Consider the following 13,071-nt stretch of genomic DNA (forward strand, 5'->3'; position numbering starts at 1 on the left):
CATGGAAACTTCCTCCCTCTCTTCTGGGAACTTTTTGTCCCCCTTGGAGGCTGCCCGGCCCCCCACCCCTCACTGCAGGCTGGCTGCCTGCAACGTGGGTCCCGTGCTTTTAATACTCCTGGGCTGTAGTCCTGGAGCCTCCGCTAAGTTCAGGTGGGGCAGCTTTGTGAGCAGCCTGAGGTTTCATGAGGACGGAGAACCAAGCGAGGTTTGAGTGGAGCCCTTGGCTGAAGTGCGTCTCACAGGTTCCTGGTAAAAGCTGCAAGGAGGGCTCCTCTTCAGGGCTTAAGGTTGAACGCTTTTATTTTGAAATGCTGACTGTCTGCAATCAGATTTACTCAGCCTCGACTTTGGCTTTGAACTGAAGCACACATGCTACCTGTCACCTGAAGGGTGCAATTAGGGTCTGCACTTGGAGCTGTGTTTCCTATCAACTGAAGGGTGGCTGTGGGCAGAGCCTGGATTTGTTTAGCTGAAACAGAAAAAGAAAAATCTGTTTTGAAATCTCCCATTTCGCTTTTATCTCCTCCCATTTTCTGTTCATGCCCCACCCTCTTTCCTCCCAAATCTTGGGAATTCAGTGAAATCCACAAGAAATAAATCAATAGTCAGATCAATTCTTGCCATGGATCCAGTAAAGGCTTATGGCTCAAAGCCCTCCTGGTCCTTCTGAGCCTCCTAAAATGTTATATTGCAATCAGAAATGTTAATTGGTTGAAATTGCCTGTGGTCTTAGGAAATGCTCTGATTACAAGGAGAAATCCTTTTATGTTCTTGGATTCCAGCCACAAAATCTCTGAAGTTAGGAATCTGGCAGAGGTAGAGCCCCCTCCGGGGTGTAAATAAACTGGCCAGGTCTATAACCCAATAAGAAGTCAGTTTATTGCATGTGTGTTTCAAGTAACCCAGCACACACCCTGCACATTTATTAAAGAAAAGGTGTGGGTAACAGCCAGGGCCCAGACAATGAAATATGGTACAGTTGGTGGATGATTGTCAAGTCTACACAGTTAATGGAGGGAAAGAAGGGGCCCCGCAGGGATCAAAGACGCTCTTTCTGCCCACGTTTGCAAGGAACTGCCTAGAATCGAGCAGCTGAGCATGACTGGCACACAAAACTTTGCTAGCGGGGAGGCTGAGACTCAAAAGGCTTAAGTGAGTGGCTGTTTTATACACCGGGGCTGGAAGCTGGGTGACATTCTCTGCTGCAATGTCCGTACACGAGGTTGTTATCAGAACTGGAGCTTTTGCTGGGCCAGATCTCGCCGTGACCCCCTGAGATGACAGTGCAGTGAGCTGAGAGGAGACTCTGAAGCCTTGGGCAGAGTCACATGATCAGCCCCTGGTTTACATACACAGAACTATTTTACTTACATTGCCAGAGGTTGTTTGGGATTCACCTAATGGTGATCAAGACCAGAGGAAGCATCCAACCCCGCTGCACCCACACTCCCACCTCCCACACTTCAGCTCTAGCAGAATTGCAGTCCCTGAACAAACGGTGTGTCGCAGCAGGGAAGGGTGTGAAATGCGCGCAGGCTCGTTTGCATACTGCTCCAGACTGCTGGTGACAGTGAGCTATTAGTGAAACCCAGGACAGTGTGAACAGTGCAGCCTCTTAATTGCTCATTCTTCAGCACTAGTTCTCTCGGACAACACTACCCACTCACACCTTAAAAAAATAGACTTAACCCCATAAATTTACAGTACCCCCACGTTACTTTAACACAGCAAATACAATAATAGTCCAGCCAGAGAGGTTTTTTTTTTTTTTGGGTGGCTCCCCGCCCCTCTCCACCTCCATCCCCTTCATTCTCATTGGCTGCTGTGAAGTCCCAGAGAACCAATGGGATTCCTCTCCTTCATTCATGTCCTAGCAACAAGCCCTGTTCCAATCTTTCTCTGCCAAACTAACACCTGAAAAATTACATCATGAATAATGGCAAAAGCAGCAAGGGCCAGAGAAGGGCCTTTTTTTTTTTTTAACTGTCTGCTGCAGGGTTCATTTAAGGTGTTTTAGTCTAGATTCTTAAAGAGACAATGTCCTAGATTTTTTTTGCCTGTTTTTTCAGCACATCGGTGAACGTATAAAATATAAAATGAACAACTGAATGTAGCAAAAGACCTTCAGGTGAAGTGAAGGGAAAGCATTTTGTCAACTGTGTTCTCTGAACATTCCTTTTAAGAGTCTTCTTTCAGGAAGCCCCCCAAATGGAGAAATAGATTGTTCATGCTGTATACTTTGGAGGGGGGAGCGCCTGAAATATCCCAAGCCACAGAAGCTGCCCACCCACTCTCCCATACAAAAAGTCGTCTTGGTGGCTTCTCTTGCTCCAGTTAACTACACCCAAGGCCCTTTCTATTCCTGCTTTGGAATAAAGGGCTCATTCTGTGAAGGGGGTTGGAACCAGGGAAGGAATTGCCTTATGAATCTGTGAGCTGCGTGGGGCTGTCGCGGGAAGGGGCCGCAGGGTGGGTGCGGTGAGCACGGGTGTGTCTGTGCACGTGCAGGCTGCAAAAGTAGCCGGGCAGCCGCGGAGATGCAGGAACAACGAGATCCAGATGACCAGGGATGGGGGAGGCGAGGCGGTAGGGAGTGGTCGTGAGGGAGGGAGGGAGCCCGGGAGGGGAAGGCCGCTGCGCGGGCCTGCTTGTTCTCTCCAAGTGTGCAAGGGTTTCTAATGAAAATGTCCACCCTTCTATGCATTTTTCAAGACCCAGACGCTGATTTGCCGCTTCCGGCTTCCCCCACCCCACCCAGTCTAGCGCAGACAGCGAGCCAGCCGCAGACACAAAGAGCTGCAGCCCTGCGCGCGCGCGCACCGCAGGGAGAGCGAGCAGCGCGGCAGGTCGCACCTGCTCACGTCCAAGTGCACCGGGGCGCAGCCAGCCCGGGCCCCCGTTCCCCTCAGTCCTGGGCCCCGCGGCCCATGCACGCCGGCATCCTGGGCTCCCCGTGAGCTTCTGTGGAGGGCCTGTGGCACGAGCCGCGCAGGGACCCCGGGCCCCCGGGCCCCCGGGCCGTCTCGGGTGCCTTGCTGGAGAAGCAGAAAATAGATATATTCAGTGTCTGGCTCCGGTGCGGAGTTTACAACTCGCCTCAGCCATTGCCTTGGCAGCTGAGTGGTTAGAGGTGTTGGCAGACAGGCTGCCTTGGGACTTGTGAAACCGCATGACTATATAAGGCCCGGGAAGGAAAGGGGAAGGAGGCCAGCCTGAGGGATGGGATGGCGCGCGCGAGGCGAAGTGCAGGGGACCCAGCCGGAGATGTAACCCCCTCCGCCGCCCCGGGCAGCCCCCTGCAGGTTGCAGCGATAAAAACTCCTCCTGCAGAAGTTCTGCGACCGAGGAAAAAGGAATCCTGGAGGGTGGGGCTGGGAAGGGCGCTGCCCCCGGTATCTGCAGGAATAGATGCTCTTTCCCCGGAGGCTGCTTGGCAGCTGCCTCCTCCTCTTCTGGCCTCAGAGTCAACTGGCTTCAGGGTGGGCCAGGAAGGAGACCCAGAAGTCCGAAGTCTCAAATACCTGGGTGTAAACCGCGTTTACTGGAGCTGAGAATTTGAATCCCCTAGTCTGAGGGGCAGTTTGGAGAAACCGTAACTAGACAGGTAGGTCAAGGAAAAGGGAGTGAGGGGAAGGGGTGCTGGAGTGGGAGCTGGGAGTCCCGTATTTGTTCTGGCTCCGGCAGGAGAACCAGAGCATCACTTGTCCCCATCGTGGCTGTTGTAGAGATCAAATCAAAGGATTCTGGCAAGGTGCTTAGAACAGTGTCTAGACTGTACTGTAAGTACCCAGTCAGGTGAGACATGATCAAACCCTCCCCCTGGCCTTCTGCATGGGTCTAGAATTTTGAGTCAGAAGGGACGCCATGCCCAACAGCATCCTCTTTGAAATGCTCCCTTCCCTCCCTTGCTCCTGGGGTGTAACCTCTGTCTGTTCTTCCCCCACCTCTTGGGCACTCCTCCTCATCCCTGTTCTTTGTGGAACCTGCTTCCTCTAGCGGTGCCTTGCGTATTGGTCCTCCTCCCTGCTCACTTCTGCTCGTCTGATCCCATCCTCACAAAGGTTTTGATGATTCGGTCTGTCCAGGTGGTTGCCATAGTACAGCTCAGCCCAGCTCTTCCAGACTTCCAAGGAATGCCAGGAATCAGGACTTTCCAGATCAGGGTCCTCCAGGTACTTTAGATCCGGTATGTCTCTCATCTCCATCTGCCCCTCAGTTTGCTTCTTCATCTTTGTATAGTTATCTCACTGAAGAAGGCTTCACCCATAGAGGTGTCAAGGCAGAAACCTGGCTGGTGTCCTGGACCCCTCTTACTCCCTCATCCCCCATATCCAGCCTTCACCAAGAGCTACCCATGGTACTTCCTATTTAGCAAATAGATCCCCGTGTCTGCCTCCCCACAGCTATCGCGCGAGTATAAGCAGCCAGTCTTCTCACCTGGACTGTTGCATCAACGCTGGTGCACCACCGCGGCGGTCTCACCTCATCGCTCCTGGCCAGGACTCCTCGGGGGCTTTCATTGTTCTCAGGATATACTTGGACATGACTCCCTGCCTTTCGGGCTTCATCTTGTTTCACTCTCTCCCTTGCTTTTAGGGCTCCGCACACTGAGCTTCCTTTAGTCTCTTCAAAATGCTCCCTTCTCACTCAGGGGTGGGCTTCCTAATGCAAAGAGTACCCGCTTGTCCTTAAGCTCCCAACTGGATGGGCGACTCGGGGAGGCATCTCCCGCCCCCTGTAGACTCAGCCAGGTTCCTTTTTATTTATCTCGAACACAGTAGGCGCTTAAAGAATATTCGTGGGATGAACAAATAAAGACACTCTTCCAACTATGTGCCTCCAGTACATTTGATAATCATGATTTCTTGCTACATAAGAGTGCTGAGGTGGGCAAGGCCAGGGACAGAGCCCAGTACTTCTAATCCAATTTATGTAATCTTTTTTGATGACTTAGGATCAACATGATTGAGGTAGAACTTACAGATAAATTACATACGTTAAAATGAACCCGCTTTAATTGTACGCTTTGAGTTTTGACAAGTGCGTGTACCTGCATAAGCACCACCATGGCCAAGATACAGACCATTTCTATTACTGTCATGCCTCCTCTCAGGCAGTCACCCCTCCTGGACCTAGGCAACCATAAACCTGTTTGTGTCTGGCTCTTTTTACTCAGTGTAATGTATTTGAGATTCAGTTATGTGGCAGAATGTATCAGTGGTTTGGTAGTTTGTTCTTTGTATTGCTAAGGAATATTGTATCGCATGAATCTATCACAATTTCTTTATTCATTCATCTGTTAATGGACTTTTGGGTTATCTCCAGTTTTCGGTATTGTGGTTAAATCAGTCTCAAACATTTTCGTACAAGTCTGTGTGTGAACGTACCTTTCACTTCTCTTGGGTAAACACCTCAGAGAGGAATTGTTAGGTCATAGGTAAGTGTGTGCTTAACTTGATTAAAACCTGTCAAACAGATTTCCAAAGAGTTGTCCTATTTTATCTTCCCGTGAGCGATGTGTGGGAGCTCTTCTGCATACTTACCCACAGCTGTTTTTGCGCTCAGTGACATCTCACCGTGCCATGAATTTTCATTTTGATGATGACTAACAACGTTGAGCTTCTTTTCACGTGCTTACTGGCCATTCGTATATCATCATTTGTGAAATGTCTGTTTAAATCTTTTGTGTCCATTTTAAAATTGGGTTGTTTGTACGCATCTCGCTATTACCAAGTTGTGGAAATTCATATGTGTGTATATATACATACGTTTAGCTAGAGAGATTATCTATCATCTTTCCACCTCTCAGTCTGTGGCTTTCCTTTTTATTTTCTTTATAGTGTCTTTCAAAGAATAGAATAGAAATTTTAAGTATTCATAGGTTTAATTTATTATTTTTTCCTTTTATAATTAACACTTTATTTGCTCTAAGATTGATAAGATTTTTTCTCCTGTGTTTCCTTCTAGAAGTTTTGTAGTTGTAAATTTTAGGTTCAGTTTGATGATCCATTTTGAGTTATTTTTTATGTGTGATGTGAAGTAAAAGTCAAGATTTATGGTTTCCCCTAGAAATTCCAGTTTTTCTAACATCATTTGTTGAAAAGACTTGTTTCCAGCATTGAATTATCCTGATAATTCAACTGTTTGAATTAACTGACCAAAATATTGAAAAATCAACTAACCAAGTAATGTGTGGGTATATTTCTAGACCCTCTGTTCTCTCCATTGACTCGTATGCCTGTCTTCACGCCAATCCCACATTGTGTTGTTCAGTGTTGCTTTATAGTAAATCTGAAAACAGTAGTCTAAACCTCCAACTTTGTTCTTTATCTAAAATTACTCTCTATGTATTAAATATCCTTTGCATTTTCATATGAATTTTAGAATCAGCTTGTCAAATTCTACAAGAAATGTCGATGATTATATAATTTCCTCCTTTTTTTTTTTTTTTGTTCTTATGATGAATTTCAGTGGCTGAATTTAAAACATTAAACCAACATTGTGTGCTTGGTATAAACCCCATTTAGTCATGATGTACTGTTATTTTTATACATTGCTGAATTTAACTTGCTAATACTTTGTGAAGATTTTTGTGACTATATTTTTGAAGGAGATTGGTTTGAAATTCTCTTGTAATTTCATTCTTGGGTTTTTGGTATAACAATGCTGCTGTCCTGTGAAATGAGTTGGCAAATGTTCCCTCTTTTTCTGTTTTCTGAAGAAGTTTTTGTGAGATAGATATTCTTTCTTCCTTATAGTTCCGTTAGAACTCACCCGTGAAATCATCTGAGGTTGGGGTTTATTCGGGAAAAGTTTTAATTTACAAATTCAATATATTTAAATCTATGTTATATTTACTATTTCAGTGCTCTTCATTTCTTTATGTAGTTCTGTCTTTCCATCTGGTGTCATTTTCCATCAGCCTGAATATCATTAACAATTTTTTGGAGGGCAGCTATGCTGGTGACAAATTCTTTAAGCGTTAAAAAAAAGTCTTTATTTTACTTCTATTTTTGAGGAATGTTCTCAGTAAATATAGAATCCTGGGTTGATTGTTTTTCTTTAAAGGTATCCTTCAATTGCCTTCTGGCTTGCATTATTTCCGAGAGAAGTCTGCAGTCATAGTTACTTTGCTTCTTTAAATATGATGTATCTTTTTCCTCTGGATGCTTTCACAATGTTCACTTTACTTACGATTTACAGAAGTTTCACTATGATATTTCTAATTTTTTTTCCTTTCTACATGATCTTTGTTGGGTGCTTTGGATCTGTAGGCTTACAGTTTTTAGCAATTTGGGTAAATTTTTGACTTATTTAAATATTTTATGCTGCCCCTTCTGGGGCTCCAATGACACACATGTTAAACTCATTTATATTGTATGAAAATTGCTGGTGTTATGAGCTATTTCCCAATCTCTTTTTCTTTCTACTGCTTGTCTAAAACCTCACTGGTCTTTCCTGCAGTGTTTAATCTACTGTTAAGTAAGTGTATTTAGTAAATTTTTCATTTCAGATGTAATATTTTTTCAGTTCTGCACCTTTCATTATGCTTCTTTTCCATATCTTTAATTTATGTCACTACGTTTATGTTTTCCTTTAAATCTTTAAACATATGTATATTAGCCGTTTTAAAGTCTTCATCTCCTACCTCCATTGTTTCTATCTGTTCTCTTATTGTTTTATTTATTTATTTTTTAAAATTTACTGGTGATGAGTTACGTATCTAGCAGTTTTTGCTGTTGGATGTCCGGTTGGTGTTGGAGACGTGTATTGTAAACTGTTCTGGGTCTAGGTTCCGTTGTCTCTAAGGAGTAGCGAATTTTCTTTAGGCAGGCCATAGATTACTTGTGCAAGAGCCTGATCCTTTTGAGACTTGTTTCAATAATTTTAAAAGGCGGGTTTATTAACTTTAAAATAAACTTACCCATGGGATAGTTTTGCCATATTTCTAAGGCGTGACTTTTCTCCACCTCTTGACTGCCCCAAGTATCACCAAACTCTCGCCATGCTGGCTAGTTGGAACTTTACTATCTCCTAGCCTCATGTGAGCTCTAGAAATGTTTAGTTTACATCTCCTTAGCATCTGTTCTTTGTCTGGCCTCACAGGGTTTCTCTTCTTTGAGCACGTGAAGCCTAGGACTTAATGAAAGACTCAAGGGGATCACTGTGCAAATTTCTGGGTCTTTGTAGATTCCCTCTCTGTGGTATTCTATTCTGCAAACTCCAGCTGCCCAGCCGACTCAGACTCTGATCTCTGCCTCCTCAATTCAGTAAGACTGCTATGCTTTGTGTGGGCTGCTTCTCCTGGTGCTGCAGCCTTGGAAATTCTTCCAGACAGAATGCTTAGCCTACCACACGGCTCATCTAGTTTGCATCTTTTGTCTCAGGGATCACAATCAAGCACTGCCTGTTTTCTAGTGTCTGAAAAATGATAATTGCATTGCTTTTGTCTGGGTTTCTAGTTACTTCCCACAGGAGGGCAAACCTGATACTGTGGCCATTGATATATCTTTAAGCAGCTTACCTAACAGAATTCTCATTTTGTATATATTCTAGAAAAATTACCAAAGAGTATAACACTTCACAAGAAATGAAGATACACTACCCTCATTAGGTATAATTACTCTAATCATCCTTCTCTGTCAAGAAATAAGATTGACGGATTTGACTTAGTCATGATAAACACATGCTAACCTAAAAGGATCACCTCTTTCTTTTTATAAGTCATCTGTTGAATATTTTTTAGGACTCTGCCTATATTGTGTCCACTATTAAGCTGTTTCCAGAATTTATTTTTCTTTTTAAGTATGAAAACATGTGTCTATTTCTGGTCTTTTGATAACAATAATATTTATAAATAACATCTATTTACTTATAGAGGGCTTACTTTGTGCTGCACAGCATGCTACGTATTTTATGTACATTGTCTTTTTGAATCATCACAATATTATCAGTCAGCTTCTTCTATTATCTTCACTAGGTAGATGGAGGAGCTAAGAATAAGGGATATAAAATAACACCCAAGGGCACTCAACTAGAAAAAGGTGGAGCTGGAATTTGAATCAGGATCATTTGCTTAGAAAATGCCACTTTAACCACTTAGCATCGCTTTTCTCAATCTTCATGATTTCTGAGAATTTTTATTATAATCAAGTTTCTTGATTCTTCTTCGTTTCTAAATTTCATTTACAGTACCCAAGGAATGGCAAATGTGAACAACGATACGCAGACCTTCAGCGTGTAGCAAATGTGTTCTACTGATTAATTCACTTAATCTCTTTCTACTCTTAGGGCATTGCAGGCAAGTGGAACAATATGTAAAATGGCAGAGACTCAAATTGCAGAACTCATTAATTCAAATGCAGTGCGGTCATGTTTCAGAGCGACTTCACATGGATGTTGTGAGGGTGAAAAGAGGAAACACATTTTAGATGCATACGGTACTAATAACGAAGAGTGTGCATGTAAAGTTCATCGATATATTTGGCACAACAATGACTACCACACCTGCATGGATCTAATTAGTGCTTTTCTCATGAAGAATGTAAAGTACTTAAATATAGCATAGTATATTATTGTTAGTGGTTTTTAGGAGGGGAAATCACTCACCAAACAAGACAGACAAGAAAACCATGAGAGCCAGACAAGAGCAATATGTTGGAGGCAGAGGAGACCCAGAGGAGGGAGAGATCAGCCTAATTCTCCTATTTAAAGAAGAAGAAGAATTTGCCTGACAGATGGGAACAATAACAGCTGGGGAGAGGGCATTCCAGGCTAATGGAACAATGTGTACCACAATACAGAGGCATGGAACAGGCCACATTCTCGTTGATTTATATACATATTATATGAATATATAAATATTTGCATAGACCATTCAAGTAAGTTTAAAATCTTAATTTCTTCCCCCAAAGAGTTTGTAACATAACTGCATAGACCAAATGTAAGTATGGAAAGAGAATATTGATAATATATGATAGAAGTCTGATGAGATAAATTCCTAATAAATGAACAAATGAATGATAAATGAATATCAGGGTGTGCTAAATGTGAAGTGATGCTAACAGTGAGACCAATGGAAAGACAGAGGAGAGGATGCTCATTTTTGGGGTGGCATGATTAGGAGAGTCCTTGAAGGAGAAGTAGGGCTTGATCCAGACTTTGAAGGGTGGGTAGAGTTTGCTAAATGGACAAGAGAAGATATCCCAAGAAACACAAAGAACAGTGCGAGCAGAACCAGGCAGGAGAAAGGCCTATTCTGAGGCAGGGAGGGAAGACCATGAGGTAGGCATCACCAGATCATGGTGGGCCCCATGAACGCCACATTGAGTTTGAACTTCGTCCTGTGGATTGTGGGAGAATCCTTAAAGGGTGATGGGCAAGGATAAAAGCACCTTTAGCATTCATGGGCTAAGGTGAGTTACAATCTGGCACGTTAAAAGACATTTCTTACAATTCTTAATTATTAACTAATTAATTATTTAACAGATTAACTAATTAGTTAATAGGTATGAGGATACAGATGGTGAACAAATCTCTACTCTCATGGAGCTTAAATTCTGGTAGAAGAAAGACTGACAATAAATAAATGTATAAATAACATGTCCAGTGGTGTTGGGTTTACAATGGAGAATAATACACAGTAAGGAGTAAAAGAGGGATGGTGAGGTGTGTGATGTCATCAGGGGTGACCCCTCTGACAAGTTGGCCTTTGGGAAGAGAAGGCAGGGAAGAGGTAGCCCATACAGCTCTTCGGGGACTGAGCAGGGAGTGCGAGCTGCCAACAGGAAGGATCTAAGGCAGGAGTGAGCGTGGTGTGTCTGTTGAACAGCAGGGCAGTCACACACGTGGGGAGGATGTTGTAGAGTGGGCAAGAGAATGGCCGTGGCAGTGAGATCAGAGAGGTGGGGGACTTTTCTGGAGATCACGTGCGAGCTGGCAGGTCATGGAAAGGATCTGAATTTTGCTCTGAGATGGGACGCGATCAGAAAGCTTGAACAGAAGGGTCTTATGATCCGACTTATTTTGACATTATCACTCTGCCTACTGTGTGGAGGGCAAACTGTAGTAGGAGAAGCAGGAGATCTTGTTGGAAGTTGTCGCACTGATGGGCAGACGGGAAGGCAGGATGGTAGCTTGGATTAGGGTGATAATGGCACAAGTTGTGAGAATTAGATTCTGAACATTTTTTTGAAGAGCTAATGATTTGGATTTGACATATAAGAGATGGAGAGGAGTCAAGGCTCTCTCTGAGATTTTTGGCCTGAGAAACTGAAATGGAGATATTTCAGGGAAAATAGGCTGGTGTTGTGTGTGTGTTGGAAGTTGTGTCTAAAATAGACATATTAAATTTGAGCCTTGTAAGAAGAAATATCAAGGAGGCAGTTGTATACATGCATTTGTGAAGTTGAGAGAAGCATACTAGGCTGCAGATGTAATTTTTGGAGTTTCCAGCATGTAGATATTCTTTAAATCCACGAAGCTGGATGAGATCACCGGGGGAGTGAGAAGAGAAAAAAGACTCTATGTTCCAAGATACGGAGACTGAGAAGATGATAAAGAATCAGCAAAGGAGACTGAGCAAGAACAGGCAATGAGCTGGGGGGAGAGCTAAGGGAAAGTACCATTGGAGACGCCCACTGGAAAGTGTTTCAAGAAGGAGCAACTATGTCAAATGCTGATCTTAAGTTGAGTAACGTGAGGACTAGAAGTGGCTACTGGATTTGACAATGTCAAGGTCACTGGTGACAAGAACAATTCTGGTGGATGATAGTGACTGGAAAAGCCTATCAGATGTTAATTCTGGGGAAAAAAATGAGAGAAGAGTAGAGACAAGTGTCATAATTGTTTTGAGGACTTCTGTTGCAAACTCAGCAGAGGAATGGGGGTGATGTGGGGTCAAGGGGGTTTGTGATGGTAAGGAGATGTGTTCATAAGTTTGTCGATTGATGGGATGAGAATAGTCCATTTGAGAAGGAAATGTTAAGGAGAGAGAGAACAGGACTGAGTAAGTGAGGATGAGGACTGGAGGGGCTGGCCTGGGAGACAGGGGCAGGGACAGTTCATTTTGGTGACAGGAATACAGTCATCCCCCCTTATCTGCAGATTCAGTTACCCATGGTCAACTGTGGTCTGAAAATATTGAATGGAACATCCCAGAAATAAACAATTCATGTTTTAAACTGCACACTGTTCTAAGTAGTGTGAAGAAATCCCGTGCCACCTGACTCCGACCCGCCCGGGATCCCCGACCATCAACACCATCTGCTCTTGGCATCTGACCTCAACATTGCCATGGGTGATACTCCAGCTTCACCTGAAGCAGGTGATCCTCCTCCTGACGTATTTCCAGGTCAATAGGCGTCTAACACTGCTTCACAACGCCTACGCCATTCACCTCACTTCCTCTCACCTCGTAGATGCTTTGTCATTTCACATCATCACGGGAAGGACGAGGACAGTTCAGGAAGGTATTTTGAGAGAGGTAGCGACCACATTCACATAATGTTTATTACAGTATATTGTTACAATTTTCTATTTTATTGTTAGTTATTATTAAGCTCTTACTGTGCCTAATTTATCAATTGAACTTTATCATAGGTATGCACGTATAGGGAAAAACAGCATATCGAGGGTTTGGTATAATCCATGGTTTCAGGCATCCACTGGGGATTTGGACTGTATACCCCACAGATAAGAGGGGTGGACTGCGGCCAAGGGAGTGATGTGAATACAGATGTAACGAGGTTAGTGGATTTGCTTCTACCACTGTGAGATAAGGAGTAGGGTCACTAACGGAGAGAGATGAGGGGACGAGATGTAGGGGGTTTGGAAGGAAGATGCTCATTTTGTTTCTGCCCGTGTTGAATTGAATAAGCTGACTGATCTCCCAAGTGAAAATAGCTGGTGGGCAGTTAGAGCAACGTGACTACCACTTGGGTGGTTACAGTCCAGGAAAGGAGTCGGGTGCCAGGCGCAAAGGCATGGAGGTTGAAGCTCTGCTAGCGGATGAATTCTCCAAAAGACAAAGACAGGGGCCGAGCCTCCCCACTGCCCGCAGCTGCGCGG

The 13,071-nt window shown here is 43.9% G+C and overlaps 1 long non-coding RNA gene across 2 annotated transcripts in view; it reads left to right on the top strand.

Annotated features, from left to right (window-relative positions):
• The first annotated feature begins 3,211 nt into the window (after positions 1-3,211).
• Positions 3,212-13,071, top strand: part of LOC123611929 (uncharacterized) — a 184,014-nt gene continuing 174,154 nt past the window's right edge. For both annotated transcript variants that reach the window (XR_012503822.1, XR_012503823.1), the window contains exon 1: positions 3,212-3,607. This is a non-coding gene — a long non-coding RNA (uncharacterized LOC123611929). The remainder of the gene's footprint in view (positions 3,608-13,071) is intronic.

Source organism: Camelus bactrianus, chromosome 33, assembly GCF_048773025.1.
Source record: "Camelus bactrianus isolate YW-2024 breed Bactrian camel chromosome 33, ASM4877302v1, whole genome shotgun sequence".
NCBI classification, from domain to species: domain Eukaryota; kingdom Metazoa; phylum Chordata; class Mammalia; order Artiodactyla; family Camelidae; genus Camelus; species Camelus bactrianus.